This window comes from Pongo pygmaeus, chromosome 1 (assembly GCF_028885625.2).
Source record: "Pongo pygmaeus isolate AG05252 chromosome 1, NHGRI_mPonPyg2-v2.0_pri, whole genome shotgun sequence".
NCBI lineage: Eukaryota > Metazoa > Chordata > Mammalia > Primates > Hominidae > Pongo > Pongo pygmaeus.
In genome coordinates, this window is record NC_072373.2 from 47,813,634 (window position 1) to 47,835,985 (window position 22,352).

At 47.8% G+C, this 22,352-nt stretch overlaps 1 protein-coding gene across 14 annotated transcripts in view; it reads right to left on the reverse strand.

Moving 5' to 3' along the window:
- Positions 1-22,352, reverse strand: part of NAV1 (neuron navigator 1) — a 286,405-nt gene that overhangs the window by 134,435 nt on the left and 129,618 nt on the right. The gene's annotated exons all lie outside the window — the stretch shown is intronic.

Consider the following 22,352-nt stretch of genomic DNA (forward strand, 5'->3'; position numbering starts at 1 on the left):
CCAGACACCATAAATGCTTTTAATGGAGACCAGGAACTCACTCTAAAGATTTTCCTGCATTTTCCAGACCATTATAAACTCCTATTACCAAGGAGTCACAGTGATTTTCCCTGGAAAGGCAGACATATATATTTTACTGGACACACAACTCTTTAACACACATTGAAAAAACTACAGTAAAACTCACCATTCCAGATTTATAAACTGGAGCTATCTGTCACTCCACCTGAGCACCCTACTTTCAGTGGTTCTTTTCCTAAAAAGGTCCCAAAGCCTCCCTCAACCAGCTCTTAGGTGACACTGCTCTGCCCCACAGCAGGCTCTGTTTCCCACAACTCAGCATTCACCATGTTGTAATGTAATTGCCTGCCTGCTTCTCTATATCCACACCTGACAAGCAGCAACTCTGGTGTGTCCATGGCTATATCTCCAGGGCACTTAATACAGCCTCGTTAAATGTTTGTGAAAGAATGAATAATGGGTGAGACAGCAGGGAGATGAGAACTCAGCCACAGGGCAGCTCAACAGCAGAGAAGGAATGGGGCGGGGTAAAGGGAAAAGAGATATGGCCTGGAAAATGGAGCCACACACAAAGCGTGAAGAATGACCAAGAGAGGCTAATGCCTCCCTTTCTGGGCTGGCTTCAAGCAGAACAGCAGCCCCCAGTTCTGACATGAGGTCTCCAGACCACAGGCAGGGAGTTACACAGGTGCAACTGGCATTCCAACTCCAAATGACTGGTAGTAACTTCTTAGAGGGCTATGTTGAGAAATATTCCAAGACCATGGCCATGTTTATCAGGACGGAGTTGTGATCAATTAGTGTGCAGTTCTATAAACCACTCCTTTTCCTTTCCTTCAGGCAGAACTTTTCTTAAGCATCTCCAGAAAAGGCGATTCCACAGCGTCCTAAGCCAGGGTCACACAAGCCGCTATTCTGCTCCTTATCCATGGAACAGGGACTGGGCTGCCACGGACAGGCCATGGAGGAAATAGACACACTCTGCCATGGACAAGCCCCGGAGGAAACAGACACACACTGCCACGGACAGGCCACGGAGGAAATAGACACACTCTGCCATGGACAAGCCACGGAGGAAACAGACACACACTGCCACGGACAGGCCACGGAGGAAATAATCACACTCTGCCACAGACAGGCCACGGAGGAAACAGACACACTCTGCCACAGATAGGCCACAGAGGAAACAGACACACACTGCATAGACAGGCCACAGAGGAAATAGCCAGCACTCTGCCATGGACAGGCCACGGAGGAAACAGACACACTCTGCCACGGACAGGCCACGGAGGAAATAGCCAGCGCTCTGCCACGGACAGGCCACGGAGGAAACAGACACACTCTGCCACGGACAGGCCACGGAGGAAACAGACACACTCTGCCACGGACAGGCCACGGAGGAAATAGCCAGCGCTCTGCCACAGACAGGCCATGGGAGGAAATAGACACACTCTGGGGAGCAGAATCTCCAACCCAGCTCCTCTGAGGCCCCTAGCAGAGCTTCCACTGCACTCCCCCAATAACACATCTGTCTCAAAGCTTAGGTTGAGATTTTGTTGTTGTTGTTGTATTTAATAAAAGGTGCTTTATTAGGGGAAGGTACAGACAGAAGCGTGGTCTTGGGCGGCCACAGGACAGGTAGATCTCCATATGTGTTACCCCTAGAGTCAGGGCTTATGTATCATGAGGAAAGGGTATATGTGCTCCAGCAAGACAATTAAAAACAATTCCCAGAACAGGCAAGAATGCTACTCTTGTAAGTAGGAAAGCCTGTCCATCCTGTCCCTTTTGCTTTTGAACCTAGGAGTCTCTGGAGGGGCCTCAGCTTTAAGCTGTTACCAATCCTCCACCTCATTGAAGGAAAGGAGCTGGGGCCTGGATACACAATGGATGTATCCTTGGTTGAGTGGTGACACGATTTAAGAGAGAATATATCCTGTCCCACCTTCCAGCCACTTCCCCCTGGGAAAAAAGAAGCAACCTATAAAACCCTCCTGTAGTGGCCTAGATGCAATCAGTGAAATACATTTGGATTCATAATTGGATGCGTATCCTATAATTTGTGCAGTACAAGTTGGGATTTTGATGGGCACCTCAATAGGCACCTTGGGTTCTACTCATCACTTAGTGCCTTCAATATGACTAAATTATGTAAAGTAAGTTCCTACAAAAAGGAGGAGGACTTCTTTAGAATTCCTTGAGAATGCTCAGCAAAGAAGGACATGTTCTTCCAGGGGGTGTGCTGGGATTAACTGCCTCTTGGAAGCCCATGAAGGTACCTGGTTAATTTGATAACTGATCACAAAGCTTGCACTCAAGTCTCCCCATGTTTCCATGGGACAAACTGAGGCCTTAAACTCAAGGTCAGCAGTGCATGTGGAGCAGGCAACACATCTAGTAACCCAGGTCCCAGCCTCTGCTGCTGCCCTAACCAACCTCCTTTTCAATGGAGATAGAATTTATCAAAGTGAGAGCCAATTTCATTCTATCATGTCAGGGACAGGGAAGAGAGATAAAAGGACATTTGACTCCCTGCTGTCAGCCAGAGACGCTAATGAATCCTTTGCTTCCGAAGACGATTATCGGACAGAATAATTCATCGCTAGAGATTAATTGGACTAATTACGTTGGCTCTCAGAATCCCTGAATAATTATTTTCAATAGGGGCGGGTGTCAGTGATAATTGTGTGTTATCTGAGCCTCTTCCCTTGAATGTAAAGCCCGCAGAAAGGGATTCCTGGTTTTGAACAGTGGGCAGGATGTAAATATCATGGATGGCTAAATTTCAGCTCTGATCAGGTTATGTGGTGCCCATATTTTGTGTGTAAAACCTTTATTCAGAGAAATATTATCACTTCTAATATCCCAGAGAATCTTCTTCACTCTTTCATTCAACAGATTCTTCAAAACATCCCATTTTCCCCAGGAAGTCCTCCTTGATTCCACAGGAGTAGGGAGACCACAAACTGTGCAGATTCACGTCCCTCCTGGGAAGAGGTTTACCTGGTCCATAAGCACTAACCTGCCATGGTCTCCTCTGCTCCAGTGCCACCCTCCCTAACCACCCTCACACCACCAAGGATCCCAGGGCCCAAGGCCTGGCACACAGGGAGAGCCAGGAAGGACCTGCTCTCATCAGAACAGTTGACGGTACCCCTGCCATCTCTCCCTCTTTAAATGAAGAGCCGACAACCTTGCTACATGAGTAATACAAAGGCTGAGTGCACAGCCAAAGAATTTAGTGTTTAAATAAAACTTACAACCAAGTTCATCTGACACATGTAATCATCTGCATTGTCACTTTCATGTTATGTGGCAATTAGAAATCAAATGGCTGGGCAGTCATTCCTCGTTAATTACATACAGCAGAATCAGGCGTGTTTGGGATGACACTGCTGGAGGTGGTTGGAGGGAAAATGAGAAGCTTTGGTTCCCCATCTTCCCCCATCTGAGGGAGGGCCTTGGAGAAACTTGCCCGCCCTCAGATGTTCATACTCTCCCACCAGTTCCCAGGCCACAAATGCCGGGCTTCAGGAAACGGTGGGGCGCCATGTTCACTAGTTTTAGGGCCCTAGTTGACTCCAAACCAATATCCAGGGTAGGTGGGTGGTAGCTTTAAAATCAGAAAGATCTGGGTCGGCATCTTGGCTCTACCATGAAGTATGTAAACTTAAGTAAGAGTCTTTATGTTCAAAAGTCTCATTTTTTTCCACCTGTAAAACGGAGATAATTATGTATATTCTAAGGGCTATTAGGAAGATTAAAGTAGATAACCTATGTTAAGTGCTAGCACAGTGCCTAGTATCTGGCAGGCACTCATATCATAGTTGTTATTGTTGTTATTATTATCGTAAGTGGGAAACCCCATCCATCCTGGTCCCTTTTGGTTACGAATCTAGGGGTCTCCAGAGGGGCCTCAGCTTTAAGCTCTTACCAATCCTCCCATTGAAGGAAAGGAGGTGGGAGGCTGGATACACAACAGATGTATCCTTGGTTGAGTGGTAATATGATTTAAGAGAGAACATATCCTGTTCCACCTTCCAGCCACTTCCCCCTGGGGGGAAAAAAAAAGCAACCTATAAAATCCTCCTGTAGCTGCCTAGATGCAATCAGTAAAATATATTTGGATTTGGTGGTAAAATCCTTAGAGGGAGAGCCACTAGTTAGTCACTCCATGTTGTAATTTATATAATACTGTATATATTGGCAAAGGAGACCTTCCTAAATACCGTATGCTTATAAAGACTTCTGAAGGGAGAAAGGAAAAAGCATTTAAGATGAAGCTGGCAAGGAGCTGAAAGGTTTCTGTTAATGGGTGACTGTGGGTAACTATGCATAATTGCAAAATACCTTTCACACTAGGAAGGAGCTTCTGAATTGAGTGACAAAGCAACTGCTGCTGGAGGTTTTTGCAATGGCAGCAAAAGTGAGCCTCCTCCTGTCATCTGTCCTTCCTGCTATGGACGGGGGGAAGGTGAGCACAGTCTGAGGCTGGCAGGAGAGGTAGGCTGCAGGGGTTGGGCTATTTTCCAGAAAGAAAAGGATAGATTGCTGCCCGGAAGCCAATTTAAGGGCTCTTTAGGAGGCAAAGGTGGCAAGATAACTAGCAAGAGAAAACCTGCCTACAGAAGCTATTGAAATAAGCAAATGGGTTGGAGTGGGGGATAGGAGATAGATGCAAATCAATGCAACCTTGCAACAAGATCACAAGATTTTCAGTTCAGCATAAAGAAATGTGGTCAGGAAATGTCTGGGACACACTAGAGACAAAGTATCTACCAGTGCAGTTAACAACTGGGCACCCAAATGCCTAGAGTCAGGGGCTTGCTCCCCATCTATTCAAAGTGGGATGACAAGTCTCTGAATTTCTGAAACAACTTGTCCTATAGTTTAATCAGACTGCTGTCCAAACACCTTGACTAAAGAAATGGGTGTTTTGATGGGGACCTGGGGAAGGTGTGAGAGATAATTTTAGAGCATGGTACCCTGGGGGAGGGCTGGTCTGGATGGAATACTGAGGGGGCAGGGATGAAGGCAGCAAGAGGGCAGCTTGAGGGGAGTGAGTATGGGGGATTGAGAGGAGGGGCAGATGCAGATGGGGGAGGAGTGAAGGTGCTAAAGATGGGTGCCTTGATTTCTCTGAGGACCAACATGACTCCCTTCCATCTAGAAGGGCTAGGCAGCTGTCCCTCGGTGCTTATTAGGTATGCATCTCTCCACAGCCTCTTCTCTGGCTCTGGAGCTTCAGGTGTGTGTGAAATAAAAGCAGTGAGCTGAGAACATCTTGTCAGTTAATCTGCAGTTGTCTCAGGTACCCTTTACAGGGACATTCTGCAGAAAGCAAGCCAAGACTGCATTCAGGGGTATTTCAGTTCACAGTGGTCTTAAAGACATGCAGCTCAGGGTTTTCCCACATATCCACCATGTATCATCACAATTCCAGCCCAGGGCATTCAGAAGAATGGACGGGGTTCAGAGTGGATACGAAGAGCACAGGAAGCTTAGGTTCTTCTACTTCTTGCTCTGCCACTAGCTGGCTATGTTTCCTGGACCTGCTCTTCATTTGTAAATGATCTATAAGTCATTTCAAGTCTTGTGGACTTGGTTTAGAGTCACATACATGCCCTGATTATCACCACGGAGGAAAAATGTACTGGCTGCTAGGCCAAGGGGGACAGGCAGGGACTGTCACTGAAGATTCTGCCATAGGCAGTAACGGATCCCAGTTAGTCTGGCCTCACATCAGGAAATATCAGGTGTTCAGGAAACCAGATACAGAGGAAATGAGCAGAAACACCCAAACATGGGGTAATGGACACCTTCACAATGATTACAAGCTGTTTCCTACAGAGCGTCACTTGGGGGAAGGTGCGAGCTCATTTGCCTTACAAGGCTGGGCCTTGAAAGACTGTGATTCAAAATAACCGGGTTTTTTTTTGTTTTGTTTTTGAGACAGAGTCTCACTCTGTTGCCCCGGCTGGAGGTGCAGTGGCGCAATCCCAGCTCACTGAAACCTCTGCCTCCTGAGTAGCTGGGATTACAGGTGCTCACCACCATGCCAGGCTAAATTTTGTATTTTTAGTAGAGGTGGAGTTTCACCATGTTGGCCAGGTGCGAATTTCTGACCTCAAGTGATCCACCCACCTTGGCCTCCCCAAAGAGTTGGGATTACAGGCATGAGCCACCGCACCCGGCCAGAACTGGGGTTGTTGGTTTTTTTTTTTTTTTTTTTGAGACAGAGTCTCGCTCTGTCACCCAGGCTGGAGTGTAGTAGCATGATCTTGGCTCACCGCAACCTCCGCTTCCGGGTTCACGTCATTCTGCCTCAGCCTCTCGAGTAGCTGGGACTACAGGCGCCCACCACCACACCCGGCTAATTTTTTGTATTAAGAATTGGGGTTTTTTAAAGCTGCATAGGCCGGGCACGGTGGCTCACACTTGTAATTCCAGCACTTTGGGAGGCTGAGGCGAGTGGATCACCTGAGGTCAGGAGTTCAAGACCAGCCTGGCCAACATGGTGAAACCCCCGTCTCTACAAAAATACAAAAATTAGCCGGGCGTGGTGGCAGATGCCTGTAATCCCAGCTACTCAGGAGGCTGAGGCAGGAGAATTGCGTGAACCTGGGAGGCGGAGGTTGCAGTGAGCCGAGATCATGCCATTGCACTCCAGCCTGGGCGACAAGAGTGAGACTCTGTCTTAAAAAAAAAAAAAAAAGCTGCATAAAGGAAGAAAGTTTAGAATGAACCATGTGCTACTAGGTTAGCGTTGCAGACATCAGTATTAACTAATATTTAGTTATACACACACAGTTTACATATATATCACATATATATGGAGAGATAGACTGTTATGTTTACATACATGGGTTAGTATAGACACATATATTCCTAGGTCTATGCACCACAGTGATAGCAATAGGCACACCCAGCACTCAGATCTCAGTTTCTAAACCTCCTCCAATTAAAGGAACTAGGATTCCTTGGAGAAATAGCTGATCCTTGGAGCACTGGGGCAGGGAATGTGCAAAATGAACCTAGAGCATCTTGTAGGACTGAAAAGCAAGGAAATAAATACGTAAATAAAGATCGGAGTAGGTCAAAGGGACACAGATGCCAGTTAAAAGTGCTCCCCTAACAGCCAAAGCTGAAACAATTTTGAAAACAAAAAAAAATGTAGAACTGGATTATAACTCAAAGTATGAAATAAACATCCATGAGAACATACTAATCTAAATGAATGAATGAATGATGAATGAATGGGGGAGAAGAGACAAATCTCCCATAAAGAAGAATTTAGGTGAACGCTCCCCCTCCAGGAGATGAAGCCCTCGTTGAACGTGGCTGCACACAGTGACTTCCTTCTGAAGAGTACACTATGGAAACGGAGGAGGGTGGGAGGGGACAGAGGACAGTGACACTACCGTGGAGAAACTCAATGAACACCACCTTAGCGAGATAATCAAGGTCAACATCAACAGTGATAAGTCACGTTGGTAGCATGGACCAGGGGTTCCCAATCCCCAGGCCATGTACCAGTACTGGCCACACAGCAGGAGGTGAGTATGCCACGCAGCAGGAACCCTGGCCGCACAGCGGGAGATGAGTGTGCAGGCAAGCATGACCGCCTGAGCCCCACCTCCTGTCAGATCAGCAGCGGTGTTAGATTCTCATAGGAAGGTGAACCCTACTGTGAACTGCGCATTCTAGGGATCTAGGGTGCACAATCCTTATGAGAATCTAGTGTCTGATGATCTGAGGTGGAACAGTTTCATCTCAAAACCATCTCTACCCCATCCCCCCAACCCCTGTCCGTGGAAAAATTGTATTCCATGAAACCGGTCCCTGTTGCCAAAAAGGGTGGGGATCGCCGGTATAGACCCTTCATAGGATATCATGAGAATGGCATTTTACTTCTGTGGTCTTCAGCCCCCAAACACATAATCCCTGTTTAACCATGAGAAAAATATCAGTTACACCCACTGCAGGACATTCTGCAAAATACCTGACCAGTACTCTTCAAAACTGTCAAGGTCATCAAAAACAAAGAAAGTCTAAGAAACTGTCACAGCCTAGAGGGGCCTAAGGAAATCTGATGACTGAGAGTAATGTGTTATCCTAGATGGGATCCTGGAACAGAAAAAGAACATGAGCTAAAACCCAAGTAAATCCAAATAAAGTCTGGACTTCCAAGTTAATAATAATTTATCACTATTGGTTCATTAATTGCAGTAAAGGTACCCTAATAATGTAAGATGTTAGCAACAGGGGAAACGGGGGTGAGGTATGTCAACCCTCTGTACTATCCTTGCAACTTTTCTGTAAATCTAAAACTATTCTAATATTAAAAGTTTAGTAAGAAATTAAAAATTACATCGATGGTTCTGAGGCACAGCCAGGGTGATACACAGTTGCCCCTTGAACACCATGGACTTGAACTTAGTGGGTCCACTTATACATTTCTTTTTTTTTTTTTCCAACCTTGCATGTAATGAAAATAAAGTATTCCCGGGATGTGAAAACTGCCTACGCCAAGGGCCAACTTTTCATAGCACGTAGGTTCTGCAGAGCTGAATGCGGGTCTTGACTATGCACAGATTTGGTTATAAGTCAGTGGTCCTGGAACCAATCCCTTGCATATACCAAGGAGAACTACACTTTGTAGTAGATGCTAAAGAAAATAAGATAATGAGTGACATTGCCCTTATCACCAAGGTTATTAGAGCCTGACCAGGAAGAGTGGGGAACTGCTGTCAGACAAATGGAGAAAAAAGCTAAAATAAATACTTTCAGCCAGTGAATGCCATCAGAGGCACTGTCACGAAGGTTCAAAAGAACCTCAGAAGAGGTTGGTGGCTGGGGCAGGGGTGGGGGGACCATGGGGAACATATTTTTCTCTTTTTTTTTTTTTTTTTTTTGAGATGGAGTCTTGCTCTGTTGCCCAGGTTGGAGTGCAATGGCGCCATCTCAGCTCACTGCAACCTCCGCCTCCCGGGTTCAAGCGGTTCTTGTGCCTCAGCCTCCCAGGTAGCTGGGATTACAGGCATGTGCCACCATGCCTAGCTAATTTTTTTTTTTTTTTTTGAGATGGAGTCTCACTCTGTCACCCAGGCTGGAGTGCAGTGGCACGATCTTGGCTCACTGCAACCTCCACCTTCGGGGTTCAAGCAATTCTCCTGCCTCAGCCTCCCAAGTAGCTGGGATTACAGATGTGCATCACCACACCCAGCTGATTTTTGTATTTTTAGTAGAGATGGGGTTTCACCATGTTGGCCAGGCTCGTCTTGGAACTCCTGACCTCAGGTGATCCACCTGCCTCAGCCTCCCAAAGTGCTGGGATTATAGGCGTGAGCCACCGTGCTCGGCCCCTGGCTAATTTTTGTATTTTTAGTAGAGATGGGGTTTCACCGTATTTGCCAGGCTGGTCTCAAACTCCTGACCTCAAGTGATCCGCCCCCCTCGGCCCCCCAAGTGCTAGGATTACAGGCGTGAGCCACTGCGCCAGGCCGGAAAAATATTCTTAAAGGATGGGTAAGATGTTTATAGGTGAAGATGGAGGAAGTAGGTGTTTCCAGGCTGGGGATATTGCTTAATCCAAGACACAGAGGCCAGAAAATGTGAGGCTGACTCGGGAGAGAGCAAGGAGTCCAGCTGGACCGAACAGGAAGCAATGTTCCCACATGGCCTCGTGGACTGCTGGCCCTACCAGTGTTCTGCCAAAGCAGGATCCCATGGACAAACACGCTGGGGAGATTCTGCATATTTTAAACCCATTCCTGGGGACTCATGAACCCCATTAGTATACAAAGTCTCAGAGACTCCAAATCAGAAAATCTGTTTAACCTTTCTCAACCCAGAGTTTCCTAGATTTATTTGACCACAGGGTCTTTTATTTTTAAGTAATGCCAATTAACAAGTTTCACAGAATTCCCTCAGGGAAATGTTGGCAGATGGTTTGGGTAGGGAAGAGAAAGGAGAAGCTAGAAAGGTGAGAAAGTGCAATTGTGGAGGCCTGAAATGCTGGGATACGAAATCAGGATATTATTCTGTGGAAGCCACTGAAGGCCTCTGTTCTGGGGAGTGACATGGTCTCAGCTGTGCATTAGGAAGGCACCCCCAAAGGAGTGTATGGGGGTGAACGGGAAGGAGGGAAGTCAGGAAACATTCATGAAGGAGATGATGGTGTGAATAGGACAATGGCTGGGGAAGAAAGACAATGTAATATTTCAGAGGCAGAAGCAACAAGACTCGGTGAGCCATTGAGCCAGGGTGGGGGTCAGGTACAGAGAAGTAAAGAAGCATGGGTGCAAGAAGAGTGGCGTTGCGATCACAGCTGGGGAGACAGGCCAAGCCAGCTGGTCTGCAGTGAAGCCCTCCCCACCATTCTCCTTTCTCTGTCCCAAAGGCTAGAGCAGCACCCTCCACTCCCCCACTGGGCGAAGGGTGCAACAAAATAAATTTAATTTGAGCAACAAAATAAAAAACATAGTGATATGGTTTGGCTGTTCTGTCCCCCCTCCAAATCTCATGTTGAAATGTGATCCCCACTGTTGGAGGTGGGAGGGGTTTGAGTCATGGGGCCAGATCCCTCATGAATGGCTTAGCGCTGTCCTCACTATAATGGGTGAGTTCTCACTCTATTCACTCACCCAAGATCTGGTTCTTTATTTTATTTTATTTATTTATTATTATTATTTTTTTGAGACGGAGTTTCTCTCTTGTTGCCCAGGCTGGAGTGCAATGGCACAATCTCGGCTCACCACAACCTCTGCCTCCCAGGTTCAAGTGATTCTCCTGCCTCAGCCTCCCGAGTAGCTGGGATTACAGGCATGCGCCACCACACCTGGCTAATTTTGTATTTTTAGTAGAGATGGGGTTTCTCCATGTTGAGGCTGGTCTTGAACTCCTGACCTCAGGTGATCCGCCCGCCTTGGCCTCCCAGAGTGCTGGGATTACAGGTGTGAGCCACTGCACCCGGCCTTGGTTCTTTAAAGGAGCCTGGAACTTCCTTCCCGTCTCTCTTGCCATGTGACACACACGCTCCCCGTTCACCTTCTGCCACGAGTAAAAGCTTCCTGAGGCCTCACCAAAAGCCAAGCAGATGCTGGTGCCTTGCTTGTACAGCTTGCAGAACCATGAGCCAAATATGCCTCTTTTCTTTATAAACTGGCCAGCCTCAGGTATTCCTTTTTAGCAATGCAGAACGGACTAACATACATAGTACTGAATTATAACTCAGAGTATAAGATAAACACTCCCATGAGTACACTGTGATACAAATCAATCACTGAATAAATGGAGGAGAGCAGACAAGTCTCTCATACAGGAGAATTCCAAATAATTTACAAGTATTATGATTTATATAGGAGTGACAAACCTATGCTCCATGCCCCACATCCCTCTTTGCACCACTCCAAAGCAAAGCCTCCCTGAGAGAGCACAGAGTGGAGTGGCCAGGAACCAGACACCTGTTCAAAACCCCTTTCCAAAACTTACTAGCTGGATGACTTCAGGCAAGTTACTCAACCTCTCTGCCTCAGTTTCCTCATTTGCAGAAGGAGGACAAAAATAATTTCAACTTTGTCAGCTTATCATGAGGACTTAAGACACGTGAAGTATCTGGTGACTGGGGGAAGACAGCAATGTGCAGAGTTATTAAATAGAATAAGTATCTGGTACATAGTAAGGGCATCATGCATTTCAATAACTGGTTTGTAGGGGTTCAGAAGGGAGATGTTGAGAGGAAGGAGGAGGTCTATAGAAACCACAGAGAAGGTTACATACAAACAGCTTTCAGCAGAGGGTGTCCTCAGGGGTGCCAGGCAGTCTGAGATGGAAAAATCAGGACCTTGCCCTTTAGGAGTGGAAGGAGCTCTGGGCTGCTCATTTTCACGTGGCTGACTCACTTTCCCAGATGCACACCGGTAATTAGAGGACCAGGGTTTCTGGTTCTCCAAGCACCTCCAAGCCCTTTGGGAGATGAGTTGTAAATGAGACCACTGCCGCTTTTGTGAAGAGAAAGGTGCTTTGAGGGCCAGCTGGCCTCCCTCTGCCTTAATTGTGGCCTCTCTGCCCGCAGGCTCAGGAGGTTGGCTCCCCGCTGCAGTCAGGCAGGAGGGGGCTTCATTTGGGCAACTCCTGCACATTGCTGTCTCCCCCCAAGTAAATAGCCCCACCCCCAACCCCCAGCATCCTAACCACCTCCTTCCCTTCTGGGCTCCCCGACCTTTGTCTCCATGGGAGCCTCCCCTCCCTAGCATCCTGTGTCCCAGCTGGAAGCAGATGGAGGGGAGGGGCTGCCAAACCCCTCTCCACCCTGCTGGATGCCTCACAGGCTCTCTGGTGGGAGCCTTCCTCCTTCAAGTTTTTCTCTCTGAGCTGATGCTGTGGAGTTTGGGTTGGGAGGGGGGACAGACAGAGGGAGGTGTGTCCTTGAGTTTGAGCTTGTGGGGAGATTCGTTGTGGTGGTGAGTGGGTGGTAAGAAACAATGAATTTGCAGGGATGAATGGAGCCTGGGACTTTGGAAAGCAGCCTCTTTTGTTGGAGGCTGGGTGAAGTCAGAAGGCGAAACAAAATTGCTAATACAGTTACTCCTTTATCACTCCTTTCTTCTTCGCTGAAGGGGCTGAAGTTACTAGGAAACTCACTATAGGAGAGGAGTTAAGAGTGCAGGTTTCAAATCCTGGCTGCGGCAATGATCAATTCTGTGACTTCCAGCAGGGTCCTTGCCTTCTCTGTGCCTCAACACCCTCATCTGTAAAATGGGGGCAAGAGCACCTACCTCAAAGAGTTAAAGACTGATCGAACTATTACTCATAAAGTGCTTAGTTCAGTTTCTTGCACACAGTAAGCACTCAAAACACACCAGCCATTGGAGCGCTATCAGAAGCTCTCAGGAAAGTTCAGAAAGGCTCGCTTTGGCAGCAGCAGCTTACGTTGAGAGGTAGGAGGCCTGGAGTTGTGTTCTAGTATTTCCACAAACTCACTGCCAAGTCGGTTCATAACGTAGCTCCCTCATTTACCTTTTGGGGATATTAATATTTATCCTACCTACTTTATCAGGGTGGTGCGAAAATGCAATCACATTTGGCAGGATACGCTTCTGAGATGTTTAATTTATGGTGCCTCCCTCTGTGTAATGCTACTCCCCAGCTCCCATTCTGAGCAGGTCACCAGGTTTCAAAACTCTAAACTTCGGGGACATTGGACAGGATAGGAAGCAGAATGGGCCAGCATGTTTGGTGAAAGCTTCAGGGTATTAGGAAGGTGAATTTGGCCGGGTATGGTGGGTCACGCCTGTAATCTCAGCACTTTGGGAAGCCGAGGTGAGCAAACTGCTTGAGCTCAGAAGTTTGAGACCAGCCTGGGTGACATGGTGAAACCCCATCTCTACCAAAAGATAAAAAAAATTAGCCAGGCATGGCGGCGCACGCCTATGTTCCCAGCTACTCACAAGGCTGAGGTGGGAGTGTCGCCCATGCCCGGGAGGCGAAGGTTGCAGTGAGCGGAGATCGTGCCACTGCACTTCAGCCTGGGCTGAAGACCCCATCTCAAAAATGAAACAAACAAACAAACAAACAAAAAAGATGGTGAGTTTAGGGGAAGGGAAGAGACCACTTTTGAGAAGCAGAGAGTGGGTAAGGCTCTCCTGAACTAGAAATGAAAAGAGCACCGTGAGTCCCAGGAGCAAGCAGTCAGATGCATTCCCACACCCTGAGGGGGATGGGGTTGGGTAAACGGGAGCAAGGGACACTGGGCATAGGCTGCTGGCCTTGGCAAAAAAGTCCATGTCCCATGGCACAGAACTGGAGAGGCACTGAGGAAACTTGCAGGGACCACAACATAGTGATCCTTTCCTGTTTTCCAAGCTTCGCCCAGGCCTTCTGGACCTGGGGTGAGCCTGGGGTTGGGGGAAAGAACGCCAGTCGCCAGCAATTCTTTTTTTTTTTTTGAGACGGAGTCTCAATCTGTCACCCAGGCTGGAGTGTAGTGGCACGATCTCGGCTCCTGCAACCTCTGCCTCCCAAGTTCAAGCGATTCTTCTGCCTCAGCCTTCTGAGTAGCTGGGATTACAGGCACGCACCACCATACCCAGATAATGTTTGTATTTTTAATAGAGACAGGGTTTCACCATGTTGGCCAGGCTGGTCTCAAACTCCTGGCCTCAAGTGATCCACCCACCTTGGCCGCCCAAAGTGCTGGGATTACAGGCATGAGCCACCGCGCCCAATCAGACCCCAGTAATTCTGACTTGAAATGTCCTGCCACTCAGGAGGGTAGGGGCTCAGAAGTAGAATTACATTGGTTTAAAGACAATCAAGAATGGGATGTTTGTTGCCTGGCCAAGTTTGTGGGCTGCTATTTAGATCTATTACACACAGATTCCAAAGCTTAAAAAGTATGGAGTGCCAGACACACAGTATTTGACATGATTATTAATTATCTAATTATTTTGGTATAAAAATGTTTGGCAAGAGGGGAATAGGGAAGGTTCTCCAGGGCCAGAAAGGGCTTGGGCTGCAGCTTCTGAAAGATTGTGTTCACCTTTTAAAAGCAGAGCTGGTTGGGTATTGCGGGGAGAATGGTGGAGGAGCCACCGGGAACCCCAGCCTGGACCACTCGGGTGAAACTATTTCCTGCGAGTCAGCTCTCCCCAGCTGCTTCCCTCGATGTGTGGCCTGCTTTGCCTCCCTGAGGCTCCCTGATTCCTCCCTCCACTCAAGGTCCCAGCACAAGGAAAGGGGACAGAGCTGGGCCTGTGCCTAGGAAGCTGACTCTGTGTCCTCCTAAGCACTTCTGGGCAGCTGCATTTCAGTCTTGGGAAGTAGAAAAGGAGAGAAAGAGTCCCTGAGCCCTGAAACCTGAGCCCAGCCTGGCTGAAATAAGTGCAGCTTTCAGGAAGGAGTCAAACTTTCTCAGGCTAAAGCTTCCTCTTAAAAGCAGAGGGAGTGGCTGCTGGGGGGCCAGGTCTCCAGAGTCCCCAGGACACTTCCAGGAGGACCTCTCTGCAGGAGGCCAGAGGTCTGTGCCCCAGTAAGGATTCATCAACACCCTATCTCAGAAAGAGGGGCTGGAATTATCTCCTTTTGGTAGGCGATAGGGTAGGAAGCAGAACCGGCCAGCATACTTGGTGAAAGCTTCAGGTGAGTTTAGAGGAAGAGAAGAGACCACTTTTGAGACGCAAAGAGGGGGCAAGACTCTCTTGAACTAAAAGTGAAAAGAGCTTTAGGTACAGGGGAAACTGAGGCTCGGGATGGTGATTTGGGAACAAATAATTCTAATTATGAATGATGATTTATGAGGCCGGCCACTGGACCAATGAAAAGTTTGCCATTCTTTTCTTCCCTCTTGAGGCTCCCCAGCTGCCATCCAGCTTTAGAAAATGGTTCCAGATAGGCAAAATTCATTGCCTCAGGAGGCCAGGGTTTAGGGTGGAGTGGAGGGAGAACATGAGTTTAGAGAAGTGAATTTGGACAGAACTGTAGGGGTTGTACCCCTCAAATTCCATCGCTTTGTTTTAAACATCATCCCACTTTCAGGAAAGGTAACTTGGGGAAGAAGATGGAGGGAAAGAGACAATATTTAAATGTGCAAATTCCTTTGGGATGAGTAAAATACAAATACCTTACCAAGTGCCTGGTTCATTTTTTGTTGTAAGTTAATGGTAAGTAATAGTAGTCTTTATGGAGCAGTTCCTTTGAGCAGGCTAAGTGCACTGTCTAAAAGTAGGGACTTTTATCTTTCCACCACGATGAAGAGGAAGCTGAGGTTACAAGAGGCTGGCCAGCCCTGGCCTTGTTGCAAGAAGTGCCCGGTCAAAAAGGAGATGATAAGCATGGAGGATCCCGGGGCAGGGGTCTCAGGAGCAAGGGACAGGCAGCAGTAGGACATTAACTTTGTGGCTTTTACGGTTTTGTCAAGGAGCAGATTTGGCACTGAAAGATACTGTCAAGCATTCACCAAGGAAATGGAGGACATGTTGGTGTGACATGGTGGTGGACAGGTTGGTACCTGGGTGGTCTGGATGCTGTTCCCTCTAAATCTCATGTGGAAAGGTCATCCTCATGTCGGAGGTGGGGCCTGATGGGAAGTGCTTGGGTCATGGGAGTGGATCCCTCATGGCTTGGTGCCATCCTTGCCATAGTGAGTTCTTTTTTTTTTTTTGAGACAGAGTCTCACTCTGTTGCCCAGGCAGTGACGCGATTTCCGCTCACTGCAACCTCAACCTCCCAGGTTCGGGCAATTCTCCTGCCTCAGTCTCCCGAGTAGCTGGGATTACAGGCACGCGCCACTACACCTGGCTAATTTTTGTGTGTGTGTATTTTTAGTAGAGATGGGGTTTCACCATGTTGACCAGGCTGGTCTCAAACTCCTGGCCTCAAGTGATCTGCCCACCTCAGCCTCCCAGAGTGCTGGGATTACAGGTGTGAGCCACTGTGCCCAGCCAGTTTTCGTGAGATCTGGTTGTTTAAAATTGTGTGGCACTTACCCCCACAACTCTCTCTTTTGCTCCCTCTGTCACCATGTGACAAGCCTGCTCCCACTTCACCTTCTGCCATGAGTAAATGCTCCCTGAGGCTCCTTTGGAGGCTGAGCAGATGCCTGCACCATGCTTCCTGTACAGCCAGTAGAAACATGAGCCAATTAAACCTCTTTTGTTTATAAATTATCCAGCCTCTGGTATTTCTTTACAGCAATGCAAGAATGGCCTAACACATGTTTTGCTGGAGGGCCTCCAGGAGGGCTCCTGGTACCAGCAATGACTATTTTTTAGAAGCCTTGGGCTGGGCCCTGGACAACCCCCCTGCCACACACACACACTCATTCCAGGAGGAACCCAAGAAGGGCACAGAACAGAATCATGGGTAGTGCGGCACTGCGGCAGACATCCCCCACCACCCTTCCTCTCTGCTGCAACCCCTCTTCCAAAATACTTTTTGATTTTAGACAAGTTTCCATGGCAACCCAAGTCCCCATCAGCCAGAGGGTTACCATGGCGACTTAACTTGGCTCTGCGTCCACAGCTAAGGAGGGCCCTACACCTTAGCTGGCAAGCAAGGCTCACAGAAAATCAAGTGAAGGGAGGATTGAGGCCTTGGCTTGCTGTGGGGCACCTGGACACCTGGGCTGGCCACCTGCCAGGCCTGGCAGCAAGGTCTTAGAGCAGTGGCTGGCACAGTCCCCAACAGGACTGAGAAATGTTGGCTTAGGCTTTCCTAGTCTTTGGTTGCGGCTTCAAGCACTGACTGGGCCCTACCTTCAGATGAAGCACCTTCTCCGTGACTGCTGCCCTTCACGTTTGACCTCTTCTAAGAATCCTTTCCTAACTCTGCCTGGCTTCAATAGTTCCTCTTCGACATTCTCTTGGTATTTATAGACTCAGTTTACAAAGTGCAACTCTTGGGCAATATTCCACATCTAGGCTCTAGACAAGGCTGCTATTCAACTGCTATGCCCCTTACAGTGCCCATGGCTACATACATTCTGTCCTATGCCTGTGCCTTCCCTTGTTAACGATCTGGTTCTTGAACTCTTCTGCCCTCTCTCCCACATCAGAATGGGGGCTCTCTGAGGGCAGGGCCTGTTCCTTGCATTTGAATTTCTGCATTGAGCTTAGCTGAGGATGCAGAGGGATGGGGAGGTGAGAATGGCCAATACTGGGAGTGGCCAATAGTAATGTGCCTGACCCTCCCAGCTGTGAAAAGGAGAAGGAAGATGTGAGGTCGATTTTCATTTTTTGGGAGGCTGACAATCTGGTCTGTAAATAATTGAGGCTGCTACTTCAGCTGTTTCACTGTCTCTCCATCTCCCATTTTACCACTCTCCAGCTACTATGCCAAGAGAAGAGAACAGAAATGAAATCTGATAAGTGTGTGCCTCCCACGACCATCCCTTATAGACGCACTCTCGCTCTGCTCGTAGATGCCGCGGCCCATCTGTGGGGCCTGCCTGCCCACGGGCCGGAAGTGTTGGACTCAAAAGCAATCCATCAAATGCGGAGACATATTTGCACTGTGTTCTGAAATACATTTTTAACTTTTATTGCATTCTCACAGAGCCTAAAACAATAATTCGTTAAAAAACAGCAAGAGTGTAGATTAAGCTCACTTTTCTATTTAGCCTGCAAAAAGAGGTGTGTTTAAAATTAACGGCAGTATTTTTTTTTGTAAAGACCAGAGTCAGGCTTTTCTTCGGTACTGCTTGCTGACTGGCCAGTGGGCAGAGTTCTACATGTGGGCCTAACATGCACCCCAAGGGCTTCAGTCGTCCCCACTGGCATCGCCATCAGTCTATGTGCGTCTACAGGGCAGTCGAGCTTAAGCGTCTGTTGGGCGGTAAGTTCTCAGAGCCCAGTCTGTTTGGCAGGTTTTTTACAACATGCAAACCAAGCTTGCCTTCCAGAAGCATCTGAGTCCTGCTCTGACCACAGGGACTTCTTATAGGCTTTCTTAGAGCATCATATATATCCCTCTGCAAAGCCACCTTGTTTCTATGACACCCTGAAAAGCAGCAGAGCCCAACGGTTAAACACATGGCATCTTGAGTTCTGCCACTTACTAGCAGTAAGAGTTTAGATAAAGAACTTAACCTTTCTTTGCCTCAGGTTCCTGGCCCATAAAATGTGAATGATGATCACAATAACATCTACCTTACAGAGGGGCTGTGTGGGTTCACTGAACTATTATACATAAAGCACCCAGAACAGGGCCTGGCACAAAGAAAATGCTCTATTATCCAAAATCTGGGTAAACTGTCTTGACAACCAGTTCCCAGGGACTTTCTGTGCTTAGAAAGAAGGTTCTTTTAGGCCAGGGACTTTTCAAATTGCAGGTTGTAACTCAATTGTGGATCATGAAATCAATGTAGTGGATTGCAACCAGCAATTGAAAAAAAATTAGACCACATACGATACAATCAAGAAATCACACATACAAAAAACTGAAATGTATTGTGCATAGTACTGTTTCATAAAAATTGTGACTCAGTATGTGTGTACTGAGTTTGCTGAAAAATGTATTTCTGACTTGGAGGGTCAAGGGGGGAGAAAAAACATTTCAAATACAGTGCTTTAGGCTGTGGTCAGTTAGCAGTGGCCTCAGTGTGAGTGAGTTCTTGGTTCAGTCCTGAGAGAAAGTAGAGAAGGAGGAAGAGAGAGGAAAGCTTTGGCAGGCTGAAGAGGAGAGACAGGACACTGCTGATAGAGTCGGAGTGGGAGAGAGGCCGGGATGCCAGGGATCAGGATGGCAGAGGGAGTCTTATATCTCTGACATTTTACCCTAAGCTGGGCCTGCTCCTTCTGGAGAAATGGAGCCTCTCTTAAGAGTTTAACCTCGAGACAGCCTGACATTACTTACGAGAGATAGAAGCCAGCATCGGTATTGTGACCAGTGGCATGGTTCCCAATGGGAACTCCCAGACCAGAGCCCCTTATGGCCAGGTCTGCTGACCAGATAGCTAGGAGGTTCCATGAGAAATGCCCACTGCCTAGAGACCCAGCGTGCCCACGGTCTGCATCTCCCAGTGACGTCCACCCAACGCTTAGGAGTGCAGGAGTTTTCACATCCTTGATCTCATCTGGTCCTCCCCACAGCTTTTTGAGCTAGAAAGGGTAGAGCAAATATTATTCTCTATTTAGGAGAGATGAACAAATTGAGGCCCCAGGAGGTAGAATGACTTGCTCAAGGTCATACTGTAGCACTGTCAGCCTCAGTGTCCACATTTTTCCCTGTTGGTCCAACAAAGTTCCATTTGCCCACTGTAACCTGTCTCATACCTGCTCAGAAGTATGTGTAGGTGGGGTGGGGCAGGAGGCAGGTATGGAAGGGAGGTGTCGGCTTTGAAGAGGGAGCACCTTAACATATCTGGAGCTCCTCAGTTCAGCCCGTAAAAAGGACATATGAAGAGGAATCAATGTCATACAGGGAGATGGGACACTGAGATTTAGCACTTGGTTATATCCTGGGGAAGATAATACCCTCCCGGAAGGCAGGGACCACTTCTACCCTTCTTCTAGAACTCCACAGTATCCAGCATGGTCCTGGGCTCAGTAATACTGTTTGCCTCAAGAAGTGAAGTAAGTAGGTCCTTTAGACATCACCTTTAGCTCTTATAACTGGGCACACTTGGGGCAGAAATGACCAGCATCACAACTGCCATAACAGTGAGTGTCCTTTACTAACCTTGCCTCTGAAGTTGCAGATAGGATGACTGCTCTAGTCATCACCATTGGTGCTACCAGCACCAAAACCATTGCCATCATCTCTACCACCATCATTGCTGCCATCATCACCAAAACATCACCATCATCTCTACCACCATCACCAAGATACCACCAGCATCTCTACCACCATTACCAAAACATCACCAGCATCTCCACCACCATCACCAAAACATCACCATAATCTCTACCACCAACACCAAAACACCACCAGCATCTCCACCACCATCAACAAAACATCACCATCATCTCTACCAGCATCACCGAGACACCACCAGCATCTCTACCACCCTCATCAAAGAAAGCATCACCACATCATCTCTATCATCATCACCAAAACATCGCCATATCACTGCCATCATCAACAAAAAATCACCATCATCTCTATCATCAAACCGTCACCATCATCTCTACCACCATCACTGCTGCTGCCATGGTCACCACCACATCTGCCTGCTCAGGACACTCTAGTTGCTCCTCCATCTTTCCTGAGTTCAAAATTTATATGAATCTCGTGTGCCCTAAGTACAGCTGAGATGAGCTTACCTTTTTTTTTTTTTTTTTTGAGATGGAGTCTCGCTCTGTTGCCTAGGCTGGAGTGCAGTGGCGCGATCTCGGCTCACTGCAAGCTCCGCCTCCCAGGTTCACGTCATTCTCCTGGCTCAGCCTCTCCCAGTAGCTGGGACTACAGGCGCCCACCACCACCACGCCCGGCTAATTTTTTTTGTATTTTTAGTAGAGACAGGGTTTCACCGTGGTCTCGATCTCCTGACCTCGTGATCCTCCAGCCTCAGCCTCCCAAAGTGCTGGGATTACAAGCGTGAGCCACCGCACCTGGCCCAAGCTTACCTTTTTAAAAAGGTATCCCTATTAGAAAACTAAAGGGTTTTGTTATCAAATTTATTTCCTTTATACATAAGGAACTTCTGTATTTAGGCAAAATGAAGTACTTTAATTTTTTTAAAAAGTAAAAATGAAAAAAAAAAACCCATCAATGCACAGGATCAGAGATGCTCCTGGGGTTCAGAAGCCTTATCCTGGTGTCACCAGAAACCTCACTGTGGGCTCAGGGAACATAGTGCACCAGGCCCACAAGCCCCTGTCCCTTTTCCCAGGGAATCCCTGGTCAGTTCTTCAGCTTCTCCACTTCAGCTCCCTCCCTGGAGCCTGCAGGAATCTGTTTACTGCCCCTCCAACCCTCACATCTGCACTGATGTTTCCCTACCCAGGCCACTGTGGTGTCACCTGGATGGCTCTAACAGCTTCTAGTGTCTTCCAGGAACCCACCACTCTTGCTTCTCTCACTTACTCTCCCCACAGCAGCCTCAGTGACTTTGGAAAAACACAAACCTGATGTCATTTCCCGAATTAAAAGCTTTCCTGTCTTTCCACTGGATGTAGGGATAAAATTCACAATCCTGACCCTCATCTACAAGGCCCTGTTTGGCCCAGCCCACCCTCTCACCCTCCCATCTTCCCAGCCTCATGTTGCACCACTGCCACCTCGGTGGCCTTCTTCCACTTTCCTCAAATACTTGAGCCTTCTCGGACCTCTGTGCTGACACATACTGTCCCTCTGCCTGGTTGACTCGTGCTCAGCCTCAGAGCCCTGGCTGAAGGCTCACCTCCTCAGAGAAGCCCTCCCTGGCCAAGCCTCTCTAATCCAAATCTTTGCACCCTTTACTTCCCTACATAACATGTACCCAATGTGAGTTGAGGATTCTGTGATCATTTGCTCCACACCATTTGCCCCACAAAGTTGTAAGTCCATGAAGAGAAGGAATGGGTCTATTTGTTCATTGTTGAAATTCCTAGACTGGCATATAGTAGATACCCGACAGGTGTTGAGGATCCCCATGCCATTTGTTGCTAACCATGCCTGGGATGTTAACCACAACGCTACACAGGGTCCCAAAGCTCCATCCTCAGCTACCTTCCATTCTTTTCCTACCCTAGGTCCAGCCACGCTTAGGCCATTGGTCACGCATTTTCCCTAGAAAACCCGTCCAAGGACCTGATTCTGTTTTTCAGCACACCACCCATGGCTCTGCTCAACAGAGGAGTTAGGAAAAGGAAGCAAGGTGCACAAGTGACCCCAACACAGCTAATGAAGAT